This window comes from Camponotus vicinus, unplaced genomic scaffold, assembly GCF_025532165.1.
Source record: "Camponotus vicinus isolate PSW18456_S1 unplaced genomic scaffold, iyCamVici1.0 SCAF_2, whole genome shotgun sequence".
NCBI lineage: Eukaryota > Metazoa > Arthropoda > Insecta > Hymenoptera > Formicidae > Camponotus > Camponotus vicinus.
In genome coordinates this window covers 817,337-840,729 of record NW_028141956.1, presented here as the reverse complement: position 1 = coordinate 840,729, position 23,393 = coordinate 817,337, and the positions used below count along the sequence as shown (strand labels likewise).

Genomic DNA, 23,393 nt, shown 5'->3' with positions numbered 1-23,393 from the left:
GGAGGAGGAGGAGGGGGGGCTTGAGAACCCCTGTTTGCTCACCTCGCTATGAAATTGGTTGGGACCACTTTGACGCGTCGATGAACTCCTATACCTCTCTCTCTCTTTCTCCCTCTCTCTCTTTCCCTCTGTTAGCGCTCTCAAAACTTCTCTTAGCCAACTGTACTTTCGTACAGTGCGCTCTTTCGCGTACATGTGTGCCCACGCGCTATACGCGGCGTGTTCTCGTGCCAGATTCTCGTGGCGTTGCTTGCTGCAAAATGCGATATCACCCGCACCGTTTATCGCGCACGAATGTGTGCGAAACGGCGGCATACGAAATCGCCGGCTGTATTTAACACACTGGAACAGATTTCCATAATTGTCCGCTATTCTCCTAACCGCGATTATACGGCCTGAGCAGCATGTGTGCCTGCTTTTGCAGCGACATTCTCCGTGGCCTCGTATATTTAGATTTTTTGCTGTCGCATTAATCGGACGTTGGCGATGAATGCGCAATTGGAATTATTGCCACGGTTTTATTCGTGAAATTTTGCGGGCAATTAGTTTTTGACAATAAACTGTTCGAGCTTTCATTGCGAAAAAAAGAATAAGTAAAAGAATAACTAAAAAATATTCTCAAATATAATTTTTCCTTTGTAGATATTTTATGCAAAAAATACTTAATTTAAAAAGTAATTTATGTTCAGGAATTTGAAAGCACTCTAAAAAAAAGTAATTTAAGAGATCAATTTTTCATCATCCATTATGTTTATTTTTTACATCACCAGTCAAGGATCGAAAAGGCGAGATAAAGATGAAAAATGTCGTTCGACCGTGTGAAAGAATTAAATCTCGCTTTGTTGTAAATAATCAAAATGGAGGAATTTGGCGATTAAATTAAATCAGTAAACATATCATTGAATAGATCGCATAGAGATTTACTGCATCTCTGATACAAAGCCGTGAGACTTGTCGACTGTTGATTGAAACACACCCGCCGTATTAACGGTCTGCGTTATATCATAACTCGGAATTAATTATCCGGGATTACTTTGCGGCGACCATTAGGGCATCCGAGTAGTTAAAGCGCAAAGGCAAGCCAATACCAGTTTCTGGCTTTGTAGGATCATTCTCGTCGGTGCTCTAGTTATAGGACTCTGGTCTGCAACCGAAGGATTGACTGCGTTATCGAGCAATATTACCGGTATGCTTCCCAGAAATTAATTAGGTTCGCTCGAAACCTCCAAAGTGTCGACCGGTTGCCAACCCTTGCTACTATTTCCCCCCCCCCTCTCTCTCTGTCTCGTTTTATTTCTCGTTTCACCTCGATCTAATTTTTTTTTCATAAAATACATATATCTCTCGATTCCCAGTATAATCATTGGGTGTTTATATAAAATTAGGATGTTGATTATCCATTTGTAAATTGCAAGTTCTGCACTGAGAAAAATCGTTTGATTGTACCAACAAGACGTATATGATTGAAGGCATTTTGGTTAAATCAAACAAGAATTTCTAGTTATCATGATAAGACTCGATTTTTTATAACTAGAACGTTTAATAGATTTTACTATAAGGATTTGGTTAGTATTTTCTGATTGGATCTATAAAATTTCTTGTTACATTAATTTCTTTGCTTGCCGCTAGGCAGCGAGCCACTCTTAACTTAACTCGTATTCAATATTTGCCATGAAATGTATATAAAGAACTATTATTAACATTAAATCCAAAGTATATTTTTTTCTCTTACGAGCAGTAGTGCCAGAAAGAGGACGCTAGCTCTCTGATTGTGTGTGTTTGAGCTGCATCCTCTTCTTGCATCATTGTTTATCAGTTTAATTTCTAACAAACTGAATTTAAAATAATTTATTCAATAATCTGAATTGAATTTATCCAATAATCTTGTTGGAATTCAGATTATTAAACAGACTTTTGAAATTAGATGGAAAAAATTTTCGACGACTTGGTGCTGGTGAGTTTAGTATTATTAACCAGAAAATTTGGTAAATTTAACAGGAAGAAATTAATCAGATTCATCTGGTAATTCCTACGAGAATTCTGGTTCGTCCATTTTCCAACAGACATATTGGTTGAATCTACCAGAATTCTAATTAATGCAACCAGATTTTTTTCTCAATGTGTATATCTGTGGCTCCTTCACATATTTTTCTTTTTTTTTTTAAACTCATTTTATTCGGTGAAGAAATCGCGACAAGTAATCGGGCAATTATATGCGACAAACAAGGTGAACGATCTTCTCTCGCGATTTCGCTGAAGCGAATTTTGGAGATGCGGTTACGCGCGCACGGTACTTGGCGAGTGACAGACATTCTCTCGTCCTCTCTGTCGCATTCCCCGCGTCGATCCCTTTCTTTCTCCATCGTTGGCTCTCTCTCCATCGAGGTGTGATGAGTTTCCGGCGCGGAGGTTACCTGGCTCTGCGAATTCCGGATTTAACGACTCGCGTATTGATCGCCGCCGAGTGCGGTGTAATGGACTTGGCTCTAAAAAGGGGACACGGGTACGCGAATATCTAGACGGAAAGCGGTAAATTTCTGCAAGGATGAGGAGAAAATCTAGACTAGTGTATCAGAAGCGAGCGTTTCTTCTTTTACGTTTTTTCGTGAAATTGTACATGTTGGTTTAATATACCTGGCGCAGCATCGCAGCAGTAGAGCTCAGAAATGAGTTTCCATCGGATATGCCATTTATCTCGCGCTACTTGCGATGATTTGAAAAGTGCGCTTACCGATAGTTGGCGTACAACACTCGCTTTCTCTCGGTGAAACAAAACACATCGGTGGAATATCTTCCTCTATAGTTTGCGTACATAATTGTAATAGTAGCAACAAGAGTGTCAATTTTTTATATTCGCTTACCTTTAACAAAAGTTTAACAATTTAACTTGATTTCTCGGAAAAATAAGCCCAACTGCAAGAACCATTTCTGACTCGTGATTTGCGGCCAAGTGAGAAACTTGGTGTGAATGAAACGGACTCGGAACGACATCGTGTCGGTGAGCCCTAGCTTGCTCCTAGCTTAACAGAGATTTCGCGCGAATGTTCAGGAAGCTAGAGCGTGTTAAACGCATTGGGTTTCGAACGTCAAGGTGGGTAGGATATTTGTGGGCGGAGGAAGTTAGGGGTTAGATGCCGCATCGACCAAAGAAAGAGACAGAGAGAGAGAGAGAGAGAGGGAGGGAAAGAGGGATGGAAGGGTAGAATGAAGAAAGGCAACGGCGAAATGGTTTGGATTTTATGGATTTTCGGATTTTACGCTTTTTGGGCATTGCTCTGGCGTGCACCCAGCTCCGGTGCTCCTTTGGCGCATCGAACGACCATACGCGGTTATAGCGACGGCTGTACATGTGTCCTGCTAGGAACTTTCTTATCGCCGAAAATCCTCTCGAGCTGAAAGGCGATTTGCGAGCCGATTCTCAGAAAGTACACATCCCGTCAACGCTGTTCATCGCATTCTTGCGCTTTGACGCCTTCGCATCAGGTAACGTACGTATTTTTCGTATCCAACGAGTCGTCGACCAGACTAGGTATTTGAGCTTGTCTTGAAATTGCAAATATAGCTCGCGATGATAATATTTTCTGATATAATTGTGCACATTGCTAATTATACGTATATTTAATTAAGTGGGACAATTGCGTTGCTACAACTTGTTATTTTAAATAAAATATGTTATCATATACATATTTTTAAAATAGATTTTCTCAAGTCATAATTATACATCTTCATCTTTTGTCGAATGTAAATAGAAAGATTGCTCGTAGCAAAAGTTTTATCAACGATGATAATTGAGATATTAATGTGCACATAAAATATTAAATTCATGACGATATTTCAAATTTAACTAGTACGATAAAGTTTTTGATATAATGAACAAAGAATCATTTGTAATGCATAAATAGAGTTATACAGATTTAATATAATATAAAATAAGATGAAAATGGACAAGATTTCTATATAAACTGTACATTTGAGATCTTGTTATTATACAAAAGAAATATTATAAAAGTGTCCGGTCACGATTAAGGAATATATGTCTCGACATTTATAGTACAGATGATACAAATTATCGGATTAATTTCGATCTCCGGCATTAACGCCTCTTCTTGGCCGTTCGTGAGAGTAATAAGATACTCGATAAATCGGCACCTCTCGGGCATTCAGAGAGGATGGCGATTAATAATCGACTTGGTAAACTCGTGACGATTCGTTTCCCTCGGAAAGTTTCGTAATTACTGATAATCTCGAGCGGCAGGAAAATGATCGGCAGGAATCCTGGCTGGCGAAAAAAGATGGTGCGAGGAGAAAGATTTCCTGTCTGCTAGGGAAAGAAAAGCGCCGAGATAAAAGACTTACCGGGCGATTAATAAATCGAGTGTCTAATTGAACGAACACTTTCGAGAGGAAGATTCAATTCGGCGTGTCGCCGGTGAGTTATTCCTCCTTACTTTTATTATTTTACACAAAATAAGACGTAATCGAGAAAGTTGCGTTGAGAGTCTGAATTATAAAATAACCAGCGTTTTTTTATCGTTTTTGAAACTTTAATTCCGAGTCACATGATATCTCGGATGGAACGATTAAAGTTGTAAGTTGATGTATATCAATTAATATTGATACAAAATTCAACTTATCAAAGTCTAGAATTTATAAAACGTGAGAATATCGAGGTTGAAAATAGAAGCAAAATTTTAACTCGTATTATTACACGATAATGTTATGTTAGGGATAAATCAGTATAATGGAGGCGGACTTGGAGAAATAAATAAGAAACCATCTACAAGGGAATGAGTGGAAAGTACGAAATAAGTAAAGGACAAGCGTGAATGTGGCTACCAAGATCCTGTCGAGATGAGGAACTAAGGGAATTGGAACAGATTTACTTGGCTTTCGATCTTCCCGTCCCTCGCACGTGTAAGGGATCGACGTAGCTTCGTCTCGTGGGAGGGGGTGCTTGTGACCCGAGGGTGAAAAAGGGGACTGTGCTTCTTTCGAGACTTCGATTGCACTCGCGTGTTTCCCCTTCGCGTTCACATTTATATTTACATTTCACCAATAACTCGATTATTCACTTGCTTTATTCATTTCTAGACATATGGCGGAATAATATTTTTTATTTCTACCGCGGAAAAAATGTGAAAGGGAATCTAATTTCAATTAAAAAAATCAACTCTTTAAAATTCTCAATTATTCGCAAATAGAAGATTTAAAGCCGATTGGAATCGTTGTCTTTTAACGTGTCTAAAATTTATAAAACTTTGCGATTGCGTAGATAAAATTTTTATTAATCGTCTTTAGATTACATATATACAGGGTGTATCTGAAATGATGCACTAAACTTTAAGAGCGTATTCTAGAGGTCAAAATAAGATTTTTTTTTTCCTATGAACATGGGTTCGCAAATGAACTCTCCTCTGAGCTAAAATTCGAAAATGTGTGAAATTGACCAAACACCCGCAACGCAAATTTATTTATCTCTCAAGAGAGGGTGATAGGTAACGTCAAAACCTTTTTTTTTTTTCTTCTAAAATACAGCCAATTAGTAATTCTTTCCCCAAACTTTAGGGGCCTCTAGTTCGGAGGGGGGTTCATTTGCGGACCCATGTTCTAGGAAAAAAAAGTCTTATTTTGAATACGCTTCTAAAGTTTAGTGCATCATTTCAGATACACCCTGTATTGGACTTTTTTTCTCGTCTTTATTTATCAATTCGATCAATTTAATGTCTTTATAGATGCCGTATATACGTACAATCCGTCGTAACGGACAACCATTACGAGCGATGAAGCAATTTCTCTCCCTCTCTCTCTCTCTCTCTCTTTCTCCGCGTACATATTTCATATAGTTCACGACTCTCGGCACTGCTGGGTCTTGTTATTTAACGGTCGATGGAAGGGGTTTCTCCGTTATATGGCGAATCCTCTACAAGCTCAAACATGTACGCTCGCAAGCACCACCACTCGTTGCCGCGGACAGGTATGTGTTTATTAAATTTAGAATTAGGCGAGCCGGCGGCGGGCTCGAATTCCGTCGCATCTCCAGAAACGGCCTGCAGCGAATCATCATTGTCCGTTGCCAGTTGGCTCGTGTGCCGCACATGCACGTAAAGAACGCGCGCTCGTCACGTTGCGTGCTCTATACGCGATGACATTTTTCCTCCTTCGTCCCTTTTCAAAAAGTCCACGGGTGTCATGCGACGCGTTCCTTCTCCCCCGCAAACTCCCGAGCGATCTTCATCCTCAATTTTTCACGTTATCCGCTGAATCATATCGTACGCTTGTTATTTGAAAATGACGATGCGTTTAAGCAACAAACATAATTAAAACGCTCGAAACAAGTATATTACATAATATGACTTTAAAGCCGTAAAAGAGAAGGAATTTTTTTTTCTAAATAAAATATCATTTGCATCCGTTGCTTTTAGAGAGTTTGCGTTTCACAATTAATACGTATGTGTATTTTACGTGTCGCGATATTAAAACGCAAAGCACGGAAATACCCATTTATTTACGCGACATCCGTATACTCTCCGCTGAGGAAGCGACGGCGCGAGAGATTCACAGTCCACCGAAGGAAAGCCACGATTAGAAGGATAAACTCCGCGCTATCTGGCGCCGTTTTAACCTCGGAATAAGCGACGCCGTTTTGTCCCGACGATGCACTCGCGCACGGTGGAAAGTTTTAACGATACCCGTTCATCGCGGCCGCTTCCCGTGGAAAAGCGTCGCTTCCGTAAATTTCAGAAAAATCTCGACTGGGAAATTTCGGTGTAAGAGTAATTAACGCGCGGCGTCCCCGCTTCCGCGGGATTTACCTCGTTCGCTTCGCCCTCGGTTTCCGCTTTGTTCGTCGCGTCGCTCTTAGCGAACATATAAATAATAGCGAGATCAACGAGAAAAAGAAGAGAGATCTGTGACCAAAATAATCTAGATGTATAAAATGTCGTTTACCCCCTTCCCCCCCCCTCCCTCATTGTTTCATCCGAACATAAAACATTTCTAGAAAAAAATTCTCTCTCGATACAATGAAATTTCGACTGGTGGCTTTGCTCGTCGCATCGAGAATAATGAGTAATTTTAATTAAGGGTACTCCTCTCTCTCTCTCTCCCTCTTGCCCTTTTTTCCCTCCCTTCCTCCCAGTCAAACGCAGGAAACACGGCAAACCGAGGCGAGACCGTCTTCGGCCGCTCACGGGGACGTGCGAATTAACTTAACCCTTGCCCCCTCGCCCCCCCCTTCTCCGCGCCCTTTTTTTTCCCTTACCTCCGCGCTCGCTTCTTACGTCGACGCCAAGGAGCAGCGCAATCCCTTTCATCTCGGCTCTGTCAGTCGCGTCTTCTCCGCTGGCTGCTTTGCCTTCTTCCTCCGCTGCCGGGTATAAAGTTGCGCAGCGGTTGCTTGTATTCCCGCGGCTTTTCAAATTATATGTTCAACTTATTTTCCCACCCCCTCCTCTCCCCCGCCTCGCCCCGGGGATTTTCCGGCGCGGCGAGTTATAGAGGGGTGAGAGGGAAGATTCCGCGGGAGAAGACGGGCGGTTCTCTCACCCCCTCTCGTCAAAACTACGGGGACTTTATGAAGCGCCGAAAGAGGCGCATGATTCGATTCGATTCCTGTGCGACGCGACCAATCTCTTTGAGGAGCGATTATTTCATGTTTTCTTAACAGATACGAGAGAGAAGAAGTAGGAGAAGGAAATCCTTATTTTGAAAAGAACGTCAAATATCGTATTTTACTTAACGTTATAATGCACGATGATACTTTTATATAAGACTTTCCATTTGACTCGTTGGATTCTCCCTCGAATCCAACTGGAATCCTCCAATTTCTAATGTAATTAAACGTCCGCGTTGAATATTTCTTGAACAAAATTGTTTGATGGTTTGAAATTTTGAAAATTTCGTCGTCCGCTTCCACTTTATGCAGGGCTTACCGGACTGCTCCAAAGAGGATTAACCAGGGCAAACGTTGATGCGTCGCCGCTCGAGAATTATCTCGACAGGTCTTTGACTCGTGTCATAACGCTGTATCGACGACAGTTCTGTCCAAGACCCTTCGCGAAGGGATTAAATCGATAGTGGCCAAAGCGCGAAAGCGCGCATACATTGTCGCGATAACAGGAAACTCGAAGCAGCTTCCACGTTATACATCGAATGGACCCTACCCATCCACTATACTAACCTTCGTCGTAAACCACGGCGGTGCATTTAATTCCCTCGTGCTTGAAAATCCTTACGATGGTAGTTTTGCCAACCACCCTCGTCATGCTACGAAGCCGCTCGCCTTTTCTCTCTCTCTTTTTACTCTTTCTTTAATAGGCACTCTTCGCTTTGCTCGTATAACCCTATGGAATCTCTAAATCGAAAAAAAAAACACACGTTTAGGATAGTTTCCAAGAGATTGTCCCCGAGTAACGTAAAGACTGATCATCTCGCGTTTGCCGAGTCTACGCGAGCTTGCTAATTGCCAAAGTAGAGCTTCGATTCTTTTTTCATAGCCTAATATCCTTCATTTCCCCGCAGGAAATCCGAAGAGAAGCTCAGATTACGTGGGCGAAGGAAGTGGCGAAGAGTAGCGAGGAAAGTCGGCGTTAAAACCAGCGTTCCTTAACAGTGGCACTAAAGGCGAACCCCCTCGGTCTTTCGCCGAGGCGGCTTTGCGGCCTCTTTAACGCCGGCATAGCGTTATGCTTAACGTTTACGGTGGCGCGGTGCGACCTGTCGCGCAGACTGATGGATATTTTATATTTTATAATGTCACCTATATACGAAAGAGAGAGAGAGAGAAAGAGGGGGAAGGGGGAGAGGCAGAGTAAAGAAACTCTATTATCTCTGTTTTACGCGACGTTTCTTTCCAGATGCAACACGAGAGGCGAATTTACACAATTTACTTCCCACGCGAATCCTCTAAAATGTACCCTTAATATTGGGTTGGCAACTAAGTAATTGCGGATCTCATTGATAGATAGTGTTAGTTGAATTTTGGATATGTTCACGTATTTCAAATGTCAAACTCATATTGTTGTTTGACAATTCGTATTTCAATTAACATTCTGTGAAAAAATGTTGTTGATCGGTTGTGTAGTTTTTATTTGGCATCGGTTGAAAAATGGAAAAGCAAAACGAACACTTTCGACATTATTTTGCTGTTTTACTTCCGCAAAGGAAAAAGCGCATCGAAAGCTCACAAAAAGTTATGTGCTGTGTATGGTGACGAAGCACCAAAGAACGGCAGTGTCAAAATTGGTTTCATGGAAAGAAGGTCATGTTGTCAGTTTGGTGGGATTACAAAGGAATTGTCTACTTTGAGATTTTACCACGCAACCAGACGATCAATTCAGATGTGTACATTGAACAATTAACCAAACTGAACAATGCAATTCAAGAAAAGCGACCAGAATTGATCAATAGAAAAGGCGTCGTCTTCCATCACGACAACGCCAGACCCCATACATCTTTGGCGACCCGCCTAAAATTGAGAAAGCTTGGATGGGAAATTTTGATACATCCACCGTATAGTCCTGATCTTGCACCATCGGATTACCATTTGTTTCGGGCTTTACAAAACTTCTTGAATGGTAAAAATTTCAATAATGATGATGATGTCAAGTCGCACTTAGTTCAGTTTTTTGCCGGTAAAAACCAAAAATTTTATGAACGTGGAATTATGATGCAGCCTGAAAGATGGCAAGAAGTCATTGATAAAAATGGACAATACATTATTAAATAAAATTATCTTGTTCCATGAAAAAATTGTCTTTTGTTTTGTTAAAAAAAATCGCAATTACTTAGTTGCCAACCCAATACAATAGATATCGCTACTAAAGTGCGCAGGTGGTTCGAGTGTTTGCGCCATGTCAACTCGTGCCCCTACGTTATCGAACTCGTGTTTATGATACGTAAAAGATTATTTCTGTCGATTATTTCTGTCAATCAAAGTATATATAATATTTTGGATATCCGCGCGAGCTACACCGAGAGGTTAATATCGACAGTTGGAATTATTCACGAGCCATCGAACCGCTTGAAAAGAGGCCGGCAAGCATATCGTTCAACTTAATTTAATTTGGCGCGCGTTCAGAAATTCACGGCTTTGTCGGCGCTTTGCGGCGTGATTGATTAGATCGTCACGCGAGAGAATCCGAATTGGCCGAGTTGAATTCTTCGTCCAGCGGGCCGGCTGCCTCCCTCTTCGGCGAACACGTTCTGCCTGTTGAGTCGCAATGCACGGTCGCGCAAAAGAGATTTAATTAATACAATTGACCCGCGAGAGCGGTCGATCTCCCTTGTGCCGATCGCCTTGCAATTTCAATTCCTCTTTCGGAATGTGCACTACCGAGCGTGAAGTCGACGCGATGCCCGGGTGTTGTCGTCGCCCTCGGCGTCGACGTCTGGATTAAACGCATTTTCCAAATTCCGCCACTCGTCACTGCAAGAGGAGAGGGTACTCGTAAATCTTCCTTTGATGCGCGCTTTGACGGACAACTTCTTTTGTTTCGCGAACACAGTTGATTTATATCCCGGACGCGTAATCCTGAGATTTCGTACGCACATTCGACCGCTATTTAACCGCTGATAATTACACGCGAAAAAAGGGGGACGAGATGATCTTTTTGTTATGACAAAGTAACGCTCTATTTTTTTTCCAACTTACCAAAGTCTTACCAATCATCTGCAGAAACCGAGAAATTGATACGTAAAAATTTGATTTTTTAAATTTAAATTTTCTAAAGATGCGTCAATTTTGTCATTTTGCCTCCATATATGGACAAGATGATTTTGTATATAATTGAATGCGCGTCTCTCGCAAGCGAACAAAAGTATTTCGGCGCGATTGAAAACCAAACGCATGTTTCGATCGCGCAAAATCGAATAGATTGAAGCGCGCTCAGAAATTTATGCGTGCATAAATGTGTAATACGCAGGTCCGGTAATTAAACCTGTCATTGCGCACTGACACATGGCAGAGAGAGAGAGAGAGAGAGAGAGAGAGAGAGAGAGAGAGAGATAGATAGAGAAAGAGAAAGAGAGAGCGTAACCGACAGGCGTACTTGTCGCTTTACGTAAAGCGTTTAGAAACACGACATTTTTGTCCCCGCCGCTCGCGCGCGTCCTTCTTTCTTTTTTTTTTTTACGCCTCCACCCCTAATAATGCTCGTGTCACCAGCAGACGCATTAACGTGCGCTTTCCCTTAAATAATGCTCTACGAGAGCAAGAAAGTGCACGTCAGTCTGCTCAAACGAGCTCGCGCGAGCTTAATTAATGCGACTTTTTGCAAAAATTTTATCGTTAGAAATTGTAACGATCGATGATTCCGACCAAATTGCGTCTAATCGCTCAGAAAGCTTTGGGAAATGAAGCGGATACCGCGGAAGCAAAGGAAATATTGCACACATTTAACATTTCCGTGGATTTCCGGGATTTCCGTTTTGAACGATGCAAAAAAATGTTTGACTTCCGTGTTAATATCACGATTTTATCAGCGAAAAATAAAATACAAGTTTTACTACGATCTGTAAAATTTTAATCGATATCGGATTCAGATCAACAATTTTATTCAATAATATTGACTGTCTGAAACACACGATCGTGGATATATCTTTTTATTCTCCATTCTTTTCCTCGCTAAAGAAGAGAATCCTATTGTATTTCATTGACTTTTCCTTATATTTGAGTTTCTTCTCGTGCTCGACGAGAATTGAGAGTTTACGAGAAATGAGCCGTAACCAAAGTTGCAAGTTTGAATTGTAACGAATGGTTACGCAAAGGTAGAGAGAGAAAAATAGATGACATATAAATATTGACTTGCCGGAACATATGACAATATGCATTTTTCTCAAAGTCCATTGTGTACACGATTCATTGGATATTTCTCGCAGCGCATCGTTTTCATATTATTTATTTATATATATTATTTATTTACAATATAATGTGAAAGAAACCTGTAAAAAATAACGAGCTAAAAAAATAATATTTTATTTTAATTTTAATTCTTTACAAATTTCGTCTCCATTTCCAGGATTTTCACTGTATACGTGAAAAATAAATATAAAATATGTGAACGGTATACGTAATATATAATTTAAAAATACATTTGACCAAAAAATATTTGGCTGCTTCCTTCGGACGAGGGAGATATTTCTATCGTCAAATACTGTCTCATCATCGACGATTTTTTGTAGCATCCACCCTGTGACTCTGCGATAAATCTCGGCGGTTTATCGAGCCACAGTTATCCCATAATAAGAGGTCAGAGTCTGCGGTCGAGCGTCTCTACGTATAAGTGGAAGCAAAAGTGCCTTTATTTTCAATTTTCATAATAGCCGTATCGATCGATCCATCCCGAACAAGCGCAGAGGCAAGATCGTACATATATATGCGAGCGGATAGGGACGGGACGCGCGCGATATAATCGAAAAGGGTGATACGCGAGTGAGATGAAGAGATGAGAGAGAACAGGGGTGACTATAACGGGGGTAGCGAACAGAAGAGGACGAGGTAGATATCAATCATAGGGGGCTCAGGCCTGTCAAGCCACACTGACTGCGCACGACGATAAAGACACCGAAATCGAGCGACGCGGAGACTCTGCCACACGTGCTTTTACCTTCGCTCTTTAAACTTTAAAGAGAAACAAGTTGGTGGCGGGACGGCTCTTTTTATTACAAGAGCGCGACGTCTGTGTGTTTCGCGACAATCGCATTCTCGTAAGCGCGCGATCAAGTTTTCAAATTTTACGAGAAATGTATACACGACGTTAAATTCATCGTTCCGTTTAATTTAATAAAACGGGACTTTTGTGCGATCTCTATTTATTTTAAGCTTACATTTTCGCGGATATCGACGATCTCGCCCTCTCTCTCTCTCCGTCAAGTTTCGGATTTACGGTCGGTTTCGCAAATGATTTTGGTAAACTCGGTATAAATCGCGTATCATATATATATTTACCGAGTTTACAAGCCTTATATATCCACGCGGTGGATGCTTTATACGGTTCTCTTGCGCGTGCACACGTATAGTGTTATTTCTCTTCCTCCGAGGGAACTTTGAACGGGTCGGAGAACTCGAAGAGGAGGGGACAGAATGGAAAATAATAACTTTTTCATTTACCGGGCGAGGCATTACCGCGATATATAAGCGCTACTGGTTGCACGATAAAACTAAGGCAACGTAGTCGTCAACGACGAGCTTCACCGTCGTCCTACGTCGCGTTTTACTTTTCTTTCGCGACGTAACAGGAGGTAACTGTGATATCGAGTGTGTTATTGCACATACACCCTCCCCCCCACACACACATATATATATGTATATATATTGCACGTCAAGATTTTCGTTTTCCTTCTGTTATAGGAAACCTTTGAGCTGAAGACCGATGGATGGGATCAATTCTCGGAGAATCAGTCGCCTCAGTTTGTCAAGATGTTTCTCCCTCCGTGTTCTTCGCCGGTGAGTTTTCATGCAAATAATTGACCGATTATTATTGCGATTTGAAAATGATAATTTAAATACTGTCAACAATCGTGATTTCGTGAGTAGAAATAGAAATCTCGCCCCATCTTTCTTTAGAGTTTATTTTTCAAGGTTTTTTGATACGTTTCTTGCTCCTCTCTCCAAGATAGATCGAATTGTTATATTCAATGTGTTGCGAATATATAATAAGAGAAAAATATTTACATCTCTCATAATCGATAAATTTCTGGATATTAAATTTGAGGATGAAAATAATTTGAATTTTTCTTTGAAGGGAGATGTGTTTCCTTTTTAAAAAAACGTTCTCTTCTCTCTCTGTCTCTCTTTCTTTCTCTTTCTCTTCTTTACGTCACGCTTCTTTACAGTATTCTGTTATATTTATGCTATATGATAATAATTGTGTGTCAAGTAACAATAATATAGCGTATAACCTAGATTCGCATTCGTCCTCGTAATATAATTTCCGTGTAGCACGTTTGTGTCGGTATACAAGGTGTGCCAGTGACGATTAAAATACGGGACGCGTCGTAAAAAATCGATCGCTATGAATTCAAATGTAAAAGGCAATTGCGAGAGCGTATTTTTCGCGATGATTAAGTGTCATTGAATATATATGTGTGTTGCAAAAATTGTACGGCTATCGCAAAAGATATGTCAAACGAGATGTTAATTCTCGAGATTATTTCCAGGATAGGAGAGGTGGTTGATGCATTTTTTAATCGGCGAGTTGAAGAGCCGCGTAAATGATCGCTGTACGTTTCCGATATCTATCTAGCAAACTTGCGATCCACCCTGTAGATCGGCGAGTGTGCTTGTACCGTGCAGTGCAGACGCAATATCCAAGCTACCTGTCGGCCATCAACGTCTTCGTACGATTTATCGTGACGTTACACGCGAGCCTTTCCGCCTACACCCCTTTTCACCCCTTTCCGCCGGAAAACTTTTTCAATTCGTGCCGGTTTCTCAGTTATTAGCGCCGCGCGAATTTGCCTGGCTATTAATCCTACTTCAGACCTTTATATCTCGGTCGCATATCCGCCGGAAAGGCAGTCAGGTGTGGATGTGGCTGATGATATTCGTGACATCTCAACCGATCGTGCTTCTCGCGATTCCGTTATTTCTTCAAATTGGATAATTCGTTTATCAGAAAAGCGAGGACGAGAAATAAATTAGCGGTAAAATACGAGTAAAGGATGACGTATATACATTTTCTGGATGTACACCTGATACAAAAATAATAATGTTTCTTGGACCCAATCGCCATCCGTTACTATTTTTGTATATCAATAAAAAAAGAAGTATTTTTTTTCTATTAAGTATATTACACGCGTCATCGCGCGTTAATCTTATTAGATAAACGGCGACAGAATAATGTGGACAACCTTCGTTTAACTTCAACTTTATCGTTCGCACGACAAGCATTTTATCCGCATAATTATCGCAGTGAGCGTAAACGATTTTTAGATACGATAGTACATGTTGAAAAAAAACGCACTATTTACGACGCAACAAGTGCAAGCTTCGAAAGATGAATATTTTATAAAGGAAAGAGGGAGCGACGTGCGTGACACAATACTTGATATAATAATGTTTCGGTCAACCATACATGCACGCGCGCACACGCACAAAATTGCATTTTGCCCATTGTCCGGCAATCTGTCACACGGGGTGCTCGCTGCAACTCGCTGCGCATTTTACGAGGTCGAAAGAATAATCGAAACGTTGGGCGTGCGAGGGTGATTGGGATGCGAGCGGGCGGCGAAATTAATTTTCTCGATGAGAAATAATCCCTCAGATTGCGAGGAGTCGATTCCCCGCGACCGCATGTACGCGGCATTAATACATCCACGTGCGCCGCAGTTTGCTATGCACAAAGGGCGAAGGGCGCGGTCGCGGCGTGCGGAGGGGGAGGGGGTAGGAGAGATATTAATGCCACCGATTAATGCTCTAAACGTTACGTTAATCGCCATTAGCCGTTCGCCGGTCGGACTGTGCTCGCAGATCAACATTGTTTGCCGATCACGGACACACGAGCGCGCGCGCGCACACGTGCGTGTCGGGCGAGCCGGCGAAATATCCTCGCTCCATGCGTGTCTCGCGAATATAAGCGTGCCGCGGGCACATCCGTCGTTGCGATCACGTTCCGCTCGTATTATAACGAATTAGCGACGATGATGAAATACGCCGTGGAAACGAGTGACAGTGATTAGTAAATGAGTTGTCGCTGTTTCGCCGTCTCGTCGCGCGACGTGAGCTGTCAAGCTCGCAAACGGATTAAGGCTCGTTACGCGCGAATCAATCCGAATGATTAGTTCGAATGATTTATCTCTTCTCGAGCCGTCGTTACTTTTCCTAATCGAACGAGAGGAGTAAGACGAAATGTCTCGTTTCTTCTTTTTTGAATTTTGCGCGAAATTTTTCGCCCGGAACGGATCTCTATCCCTTTTCGTTTCGCGCGTTTCGAATATCGTAACAATCTCTGAAAAAAAAAAAAAAAAATGTTTCGTTTTTTGTTCAAACTCGCAGCCGCCGCATTCCGTCCGTAATTATCTAAGTTTTCCAACGTAATCGTATACAGCTACTCTCGACGATCGTCGATTGCGAAAAATCACGTTCGATACTGAATTCTGTCGGTTTCCGATTTGAAAATTTAATTGAAATTCCCGACTGCCGGGATGAAAAGTAAGCGTTGTTTGTTATTAAATAATATTGCGCGCGATACACCGTGGTAATATTGACATTCGACGATAGGCTACGCGGACGTGCGTAACATCAGATTAACGTTGCAGTGTGAAAACGCGTAATCGATATGGTTGCCAGTGCATTTGCAACGATTTCACGTAGAGGCAAATATTTCGGCGATATAAATTCGCTTGGTTTGTATCATGATGAAAAGGGAGAGAGAGAGAGAGAGAGAGAGATAGAGAGAAAGAGAGAGATAGAGAGAAAGAGAGAGGGAGAGAGAGAGCCGCATTCTCTCTCTCTCTCTCTCTCTTTCTTTGCGGACTTTTATAGATCTAAACTTTTGTACGATGAAAAATCACGCGTACACACGATGTTTACATATGCACGTGCAATAAATTATACATCTTGTGTACATGACGAGGGTCGTTTGATAAGTTTGGTAAAAAAGCAAGTAAAACACATTTTTTTGGAAAAAATCTACGTTATTTCTCAACATAGTCTCCATTGAGGTCTATACACTTGGTCCAACGAGTTTCCAATTTTTTAATACCGTCGGAAAAATAGGCTGTCTCAAAGCCTGCAAAATATTCGTTGACGGCGACAACCTCCTCGTTCAACGAGAATTTCTTTCCACCGAGCTAGATTTTTAGATTTGGAAACAGGAAGGATTCGCGCGGAACCAAATCCGGAGAATAGGATGGATGAGGAATTAATTCGAAACCCAATTCGTGTAATTTTGCCAATTTTTTTTTTTTTTTTCATTTTTGTAACAACAGCCAAACCACTCGCTTCAAATAACTATCGAACGTAAACAACGCGTTACTTTTGCTTGACATTTTTTTTGGAGGGGTACGAAAAAAGGGAAACTTTACAAGCAATAAGTCACCAAATGGATTGTGGCGCAACTTCACGGAAATTTACAAAACTTATCAAACGACCCACGTATATATCGTGTTTTTGACGAAAAGATTTACTTTAGATACGCGCGAAACAATATGTTTGCGAACAGTTGTTTTCTTTTCCTTACCAGATGTGATACAACGGCACGCAAATAAGAATGCAATATCAGGATCGAAATGAATTTCAATCTTTATTTGCGCATATTACTGATAAGTTTAACGACATCGATTTAATCGTAAATTCCGTCGTCTCGACAAAATTGAGATTTAAACCCGATCGATGTTATACGTGCGATTCGCGAGTTGGATTATACGCGGGCGTCGAAATTTACGCTTTCGTCGTGATTATAAACTCTTGCTTATATCAAATCCTGAGTAGACGATTACAAGTTTTCATAGAATAATTTGAAATTAAATATATCATGTATATACAAATATTATAGTTTGATCGAGCGCTTGTGTAGAGAAGCTGAATCTCTAGTCGAATCATATCGTCATCGTTGTCAAAAATGTCACACAAATAAATAAAAAGAAAAATGAAAAGCGATTCGCGAAGCCGCGATAATCGCTACATTTGTGCGATAAAAGATTACGACATGGCCGCGCGTTTCCATTAATTTAATAACGCGGCTCATGAACGTCCGAAACGGGCGAAAGTTTTAATTATAAATATTAATCTCGCGCGCGTTAAAGGCAAACTGCCCGTACGTCGTGTTGCTATAGAAAACATAGATTGTTAAAACGAAATTAACGCGTCGTATACGTCGGGAAAAAGTCGATCGGGTTTTAAAACTTTCCGGTTCGGAAGCGGAAGCGAATATACGGAATGATATTTCTCGCGACGAAAGTGAGCCCGCTTAACTTTTAATTGCACACATTCGGGAAAAGGATCGAAACAAGTATCTTTGACGAATAATTTTACGCAGCAACGGCAAACATCGTCGCGCGTCGCGTGGATGATGCAGAAATTAATTACTTTATTACACTCGTGACACGCAAAAGAGTGTTATTATGCGTGCGTGTGCATTATATTAATGTTATATAATATCTTACATTTTAATTAATTCATCCAACTAATTTAAGTATGCCGAGAAATAATCCGGCAATGTAAAAATTATTGAATTTCATTTACATCTGTTACAATAATATTATATATTAATAAACGATGATGTCAAATCTTAAGAAGAGCGATATCTTATTCACTGAAACGACCGCTTAATTAATTAAACGGCCGTCTGCTCTTGTCCCGCGTAAAAGTGCGTAAGAGTGAAAAAACCGGTAGCGGTTCGAACGAGCAACTCGCAGAACGGATGCGCGATATTTGACGAGGGTGGAAGCGCGGCAATTAAATCGTAGCGGCGGGGAAAGAATCTGGCCGCGTGTTAAATCCGAGTCAAAGCGATAGAGGCCGATAGAGAGGTCGGCCGGCTGTGTGTTTTAAGCTTCTTAACCGTCCTCTCTGAACGACCGGGCTCTCGATGGCGCGGCCCGCGACCGGCGGTGAAACGTCAATCGACGCGTCCACGAGCAATTTCGGGAAATGGTTTGGATCACGGCCTTTTAGCTCTCTCTCTCGTGGCGCGAGACGGACGAGGGTGTACGTAGGTGCGGGTTTGCGGTGTACGATTGTATCGCGTATGCGTGTGCGCGCGTGTGTGGGCGTGTGTCGGTGGACGCGTGCAAAGAGCCGACCAAAGGGCCGGCCGCAGGCCGCCGCACATTCGTGCGCGGGTGTACGGTACATACTTTCTCGCACAACGACGGGCTCTTTGCCCGAGCTGGCTGCGAACATCGCGCGACACACCGCGCGAAATTACGCTCAGGAAAGAGCTCTCCCCGTCCATGGTTGGGTCGCCATCGCGACCAGCCGACCCATAGGTCGCAACGGTATCGCGTTTATCGGGCCACCGAGTGTGTAGGGTTACAACGTGACGATTATGAGCGCGACGGCACCTATTACACCGCGACTACCGTATCGGTTAGTTTATACCCGCCTATATCCGTCGGATTGAGATTGAGGCGCGAAAATTGCGGTTCCCCGGATGTGGATACTTTGCATCCTCGATTCGAATCGAGATGTCGAGTGAAATTTCGATATCGTGTATTTTTATAACACCTTGGTCAGTTATTCGAGTCGTTTTTCACCTGTCGCGTATTCTCTATTCTTTTTCACGTTTCCTAAATTTTCAGAATTTTCATCGACACGTGTACTTGATGAAGGCGAATCTAATTACCGATGGGAAATAGTTAATCCGCGGATGGGAGATATAATTGTATTCTATATTGCCCGATTTCATTCGCACGAATATACGTCTCTAATCACAATAAATGTTGACGTGTGTACACGCAAATGAACGAAATGGTAATCGGCCGCCTCTTGCGAAACGTTGGACTCGTTTCATAACTCGCAAGTATTTTTCGCCGTTTTTTTTACACATTTCATAAAACAGGTTCCGAGAGATACAGGTCAACGGTTATGCTACGTATAATATTTTTTTTATGAAAAATGCACGAAAAATTCAAGTCGACGTAAAAAGTGAATAACTTCGTCATTGACTGCACTTGAAATATACTGCGAGACTTTGTGCACCGGCATCGCACGGACATTTATGCGTCGCATTTACGTTAAGATGTGTGAGCCACCGTTTTTATACGCAATCTGACGCACAAAGGCAAGAGCATAATGAGAAGCAACTAGTCTCGATATAAATATGTAAAATTTAGAGGGCTGATGATTTTATACTTTAAAGGCTCCAATATTCAAACTTTGATGCTTCGATATTAAAATGTTTGAAAAATCGAAATTTCAAAACTTTGAAGGTTATCGCGATAGATATGCATTTATAAAATTATATAGCAAAATCTGAATAAAATGATGCTAAATTGGAAAATATATCTAAACATTTCGATTTTTAATAATTTTTTGTGTATATTAATTCATTTTTATTTATAATATTTTCTTATATGAATTGCAGAAAAATATATTTTTTGAACCTTGAAGGTTCGTAATTAATTTCAAAGTTTCGAATCTTTAAAGACACCTCAAATTTCGAGATTGTCAAAAAAAGCAGCCCTAGTAAAATTGACACGTGTACGTTATATATTACGCGATTCATGTAATTTTCTTTGATTTTCTCACTTGTATCGTAAAGTAATCGAACATTTTGCATAAAAATGAATCCGGATGAGACGACTGGTCCCTCGATTCCAAACTTGAAACGCATCATCGCGCCGCTACAATCGGCCCCGCCTGCTTTCGATTCGCGGCGATGTAAAGCACGACGAATCGCGAATCCACGTCTACGACTATGGAATATTTTCGGCGTCCGCGTGCATCCGCGTACAGAATATTCCCGTCGTCATGAATTTTTCCACTTTCGCTCAAGTTTTTATGTACGAGCGCCGTGCGAACGACGCGGGAACGGCGTCGTATTTCGCGGAGTGTAACGCGATTTGGCGGCAAAAATTGCTTCCTTGCCGTCGAAAGTGCAGCGTTTGAATATTTTCAGGACGATACCGTCGTATCGAGAAGAAAAATGACGCATATTGCGCGCGCAAATGGTCAAAAATTGATACGCCCGCGCTTCTCTCGTTTGATGCCTCGGTTTATATATATATATATATATATATATATATATATATATATACGCGTATACGTTTATTATCCAAATGCCATTTAAATCATTCAAATTTCGGGAGGTCCTGACGTATATATATATATATATACATGTGTATATGCGCGCGTGTACTCTGACGCGTAATTATATTGCGCGTTATCGTTTACATAATTTAGATGCGCGCGAAACGAGAGGGAGAGAAAGAGTCGCGCTGAAATTTCGAACGATGTGAGACGAGGCGTTCGACGCGCGCTGACTTTCGTTTACGAGCATCGACAAATTTTCGCTAAACTCACAGATAGAATCTACTGCGCTCGCGATATTTCACGGAATACGCAGCAAGTGCAGCGCGATCAAACTTGCCGGCGAGCGTAATGCGCTAAATTATCTCGTAACATGTGTGCATCGATGTTAAAAGCGGCATAAAACCGTGTAATCTTTGATTCATTTATCTTCAGTTACACGCGCGCGTGTGCGTGCGTGCGTGTGTGCGTGTGTGCGTGAGTGCGCGAGGAATTATTGGACATTATTATTCCCTCTTTTAAGCTATATATGATTAAATTTCAAAGACATCGAATTCCCAAACGAAACCCGATTCGCTCCAATAATTAACAGATCGCACGGTGGTCGCTTCGCGCGACTGGAATGAATTTTTAAAACGAGTGGCTTTTTCTACTTTGACCACGAGCGAGCTACGGATAATTGCTAATGAAGCGCGCGATAAAAGGTATCGCGCATACGTGCAAACCCATGTATCTTGTCCCGCGCATTTTTCTCTCCTTCTCACTCTCAGTTTTCGATAAATAAAGTTTACGCTTATATTTCATTTTATTCCACTTATATAACTCGCAGCATCCGCGTTCTCGACCTCCAACGACCGATGACCCGAAAATTGATTCGTCACGCTGTGTTTGCACGCACCCCCACGCACCCCCGCGCATGCACGCACGCACCCGCGTACATACACGCGTGCACTTTTTCCGTCTCCGTCGTTCCCGTGCGTTCGACGTGATGTAGAATTCACGCCACGATTTGTTTGGTCGAGCTTGCTCCCCCCCGCATCGCCCCTTCGCGTTGCATTCTGCCGCATGTATCCGCGGATATCTGTTTCATTGTTTTTCGCGTATTGTTTGAGATAAATAATACGCCAGCGTCGGTCCCTTTTTTTTCATACTTTATTCGCGGAGCGCGCGCGACGCGGCGACTCGTCGTTGCATTCAATTTTACATACTCTCTCCTGTCTACCTGCTCGAGTCCGGCAGGGACGATATTATATGTTTTCGACTCTTCCGGATGCAAACAGAGAGAGGGAACAAATATTTGGAGAGGTTATTTTTATCGAATTTTGATTAACCCTTTTCAGCTGCGATCGAGTCCTTTGCGAGTCCTCGCGCGAGCGCCAACAGACATCTGACCGGAAACTCGAAAGTAGTAGGAAAAAAAAGATGCATATATTTTTTACACGTGATTGGTGAAAAATACAATTACTTTTCTTTTTCGCGTATTAATTAGCAAAAAGACAAAAAAACAGTTTATACTCGCAGTGGAAAAACTTGCTTAGAAATTCGCGCGTCTTTAAATTATGCGACGAGTTCCTCAAGTGGGTCATCCCGACGGTCGCTCGGGACTCGTTCGCTCGACATGACGCCCCGACGTTAGATAAATTCATTATCTTGCTGACAAACAGCAGTTTCTCCGAGCTAAGATGCGTCTAATTAAAATACAACCGTGTAGACAAAGGACGAATAGTGTTTTATTGAAGTCGTGAAAAATCGTACATTGTACGATCATCATTCTAGAAGGCATTTTGATTTCAACGACGACAGTCGCGCGCGCGCGAATAATTTTAATGAAATAATATAAATTATTCAGAAATGACGCGTATGATATTATTCGTGTTTGTTATTACATGCACGTTAATCGTATTAAATTCTTCATTTCGCGCGATATATATAAAGCGTTTAGTGTTTCTCATTCTCTGGATCTAGCAATATCCTATTTAGACAATATCCACGGATTGCAGCGTAACGTTTCATCTCAGGTCGATTTGTTATTTATTAATGGCAGCTCGTGTTAAGGCGTCTCGAGTATTTATGAGTTGATTAATATGTAAGCGCCTTATATCTTATGTAAGACGGCGTTCAAAGTATCAGCCAGATTTCAAAGACGTCAGACCGTCAAGTCTCTATTAATATTTTGCAGTCTTAACGAGGGCTGATATTAAGTAATCTTGCTTTCGGCGTAAAGCACTTTTGCAAGCGCGTTGTCGGCTTTCGACACACTCGCCTTTGACGTTGAAAACTTTTAGTTAAATGGATGAACCAATTTAAAAGAACGTCATCGTTTGGCAGGGCACTTGTACGTAAACACTAATTGTATTAAATGTATGCGTAAAACAATTATTGCGTTAAAATAATCCCGCATTATTAAAGTTTTTAACGATTCGATGATAATAAATACGTTATTCGAGAATAAAATATAAATGGTGCAATTTTTTTATCATCATCATATAATAATATATGTTATAGTAAAGACATTGTAGGTGGAAAATTTGAAATATATAAGTATCTTTAATAATGGCAGAAAGAGAGAGGGAGAATAAAAAAAGTTTATTGATCAAAATTGATAAATTAGAATAATAATGTGTAATAAAATTTTTATCAAGAAAATTTTTATCATAATGTCGGGAAATAAATTTCATATTATTATTCAGCGTGCAGTCTG

The 23,393-nt window shown here is 41.3% G+C and overlaps 1 long non-coding RNA gene across 1 annotated transcript in view; it reads left to right on the top strand.

The window, feature by feature from the left end:
• The window catches only part of LOC145966237 (uncharacterized), a 238,414-nt gene that overhangs the window by 109,203 nt on the left and 105,818 nt on the right, over positions 1-23,393 (top strand). The window contains exon 3 of the long non-coding RNA XR_014436996.1: positions 13,349-13,444. This is a non-coding gene — a long non-coding RNA (uncharacterized LOC145966237). The remainder of the gene's footprint in view (positions 1-13,348; positions 13,445-23,393) is intronic.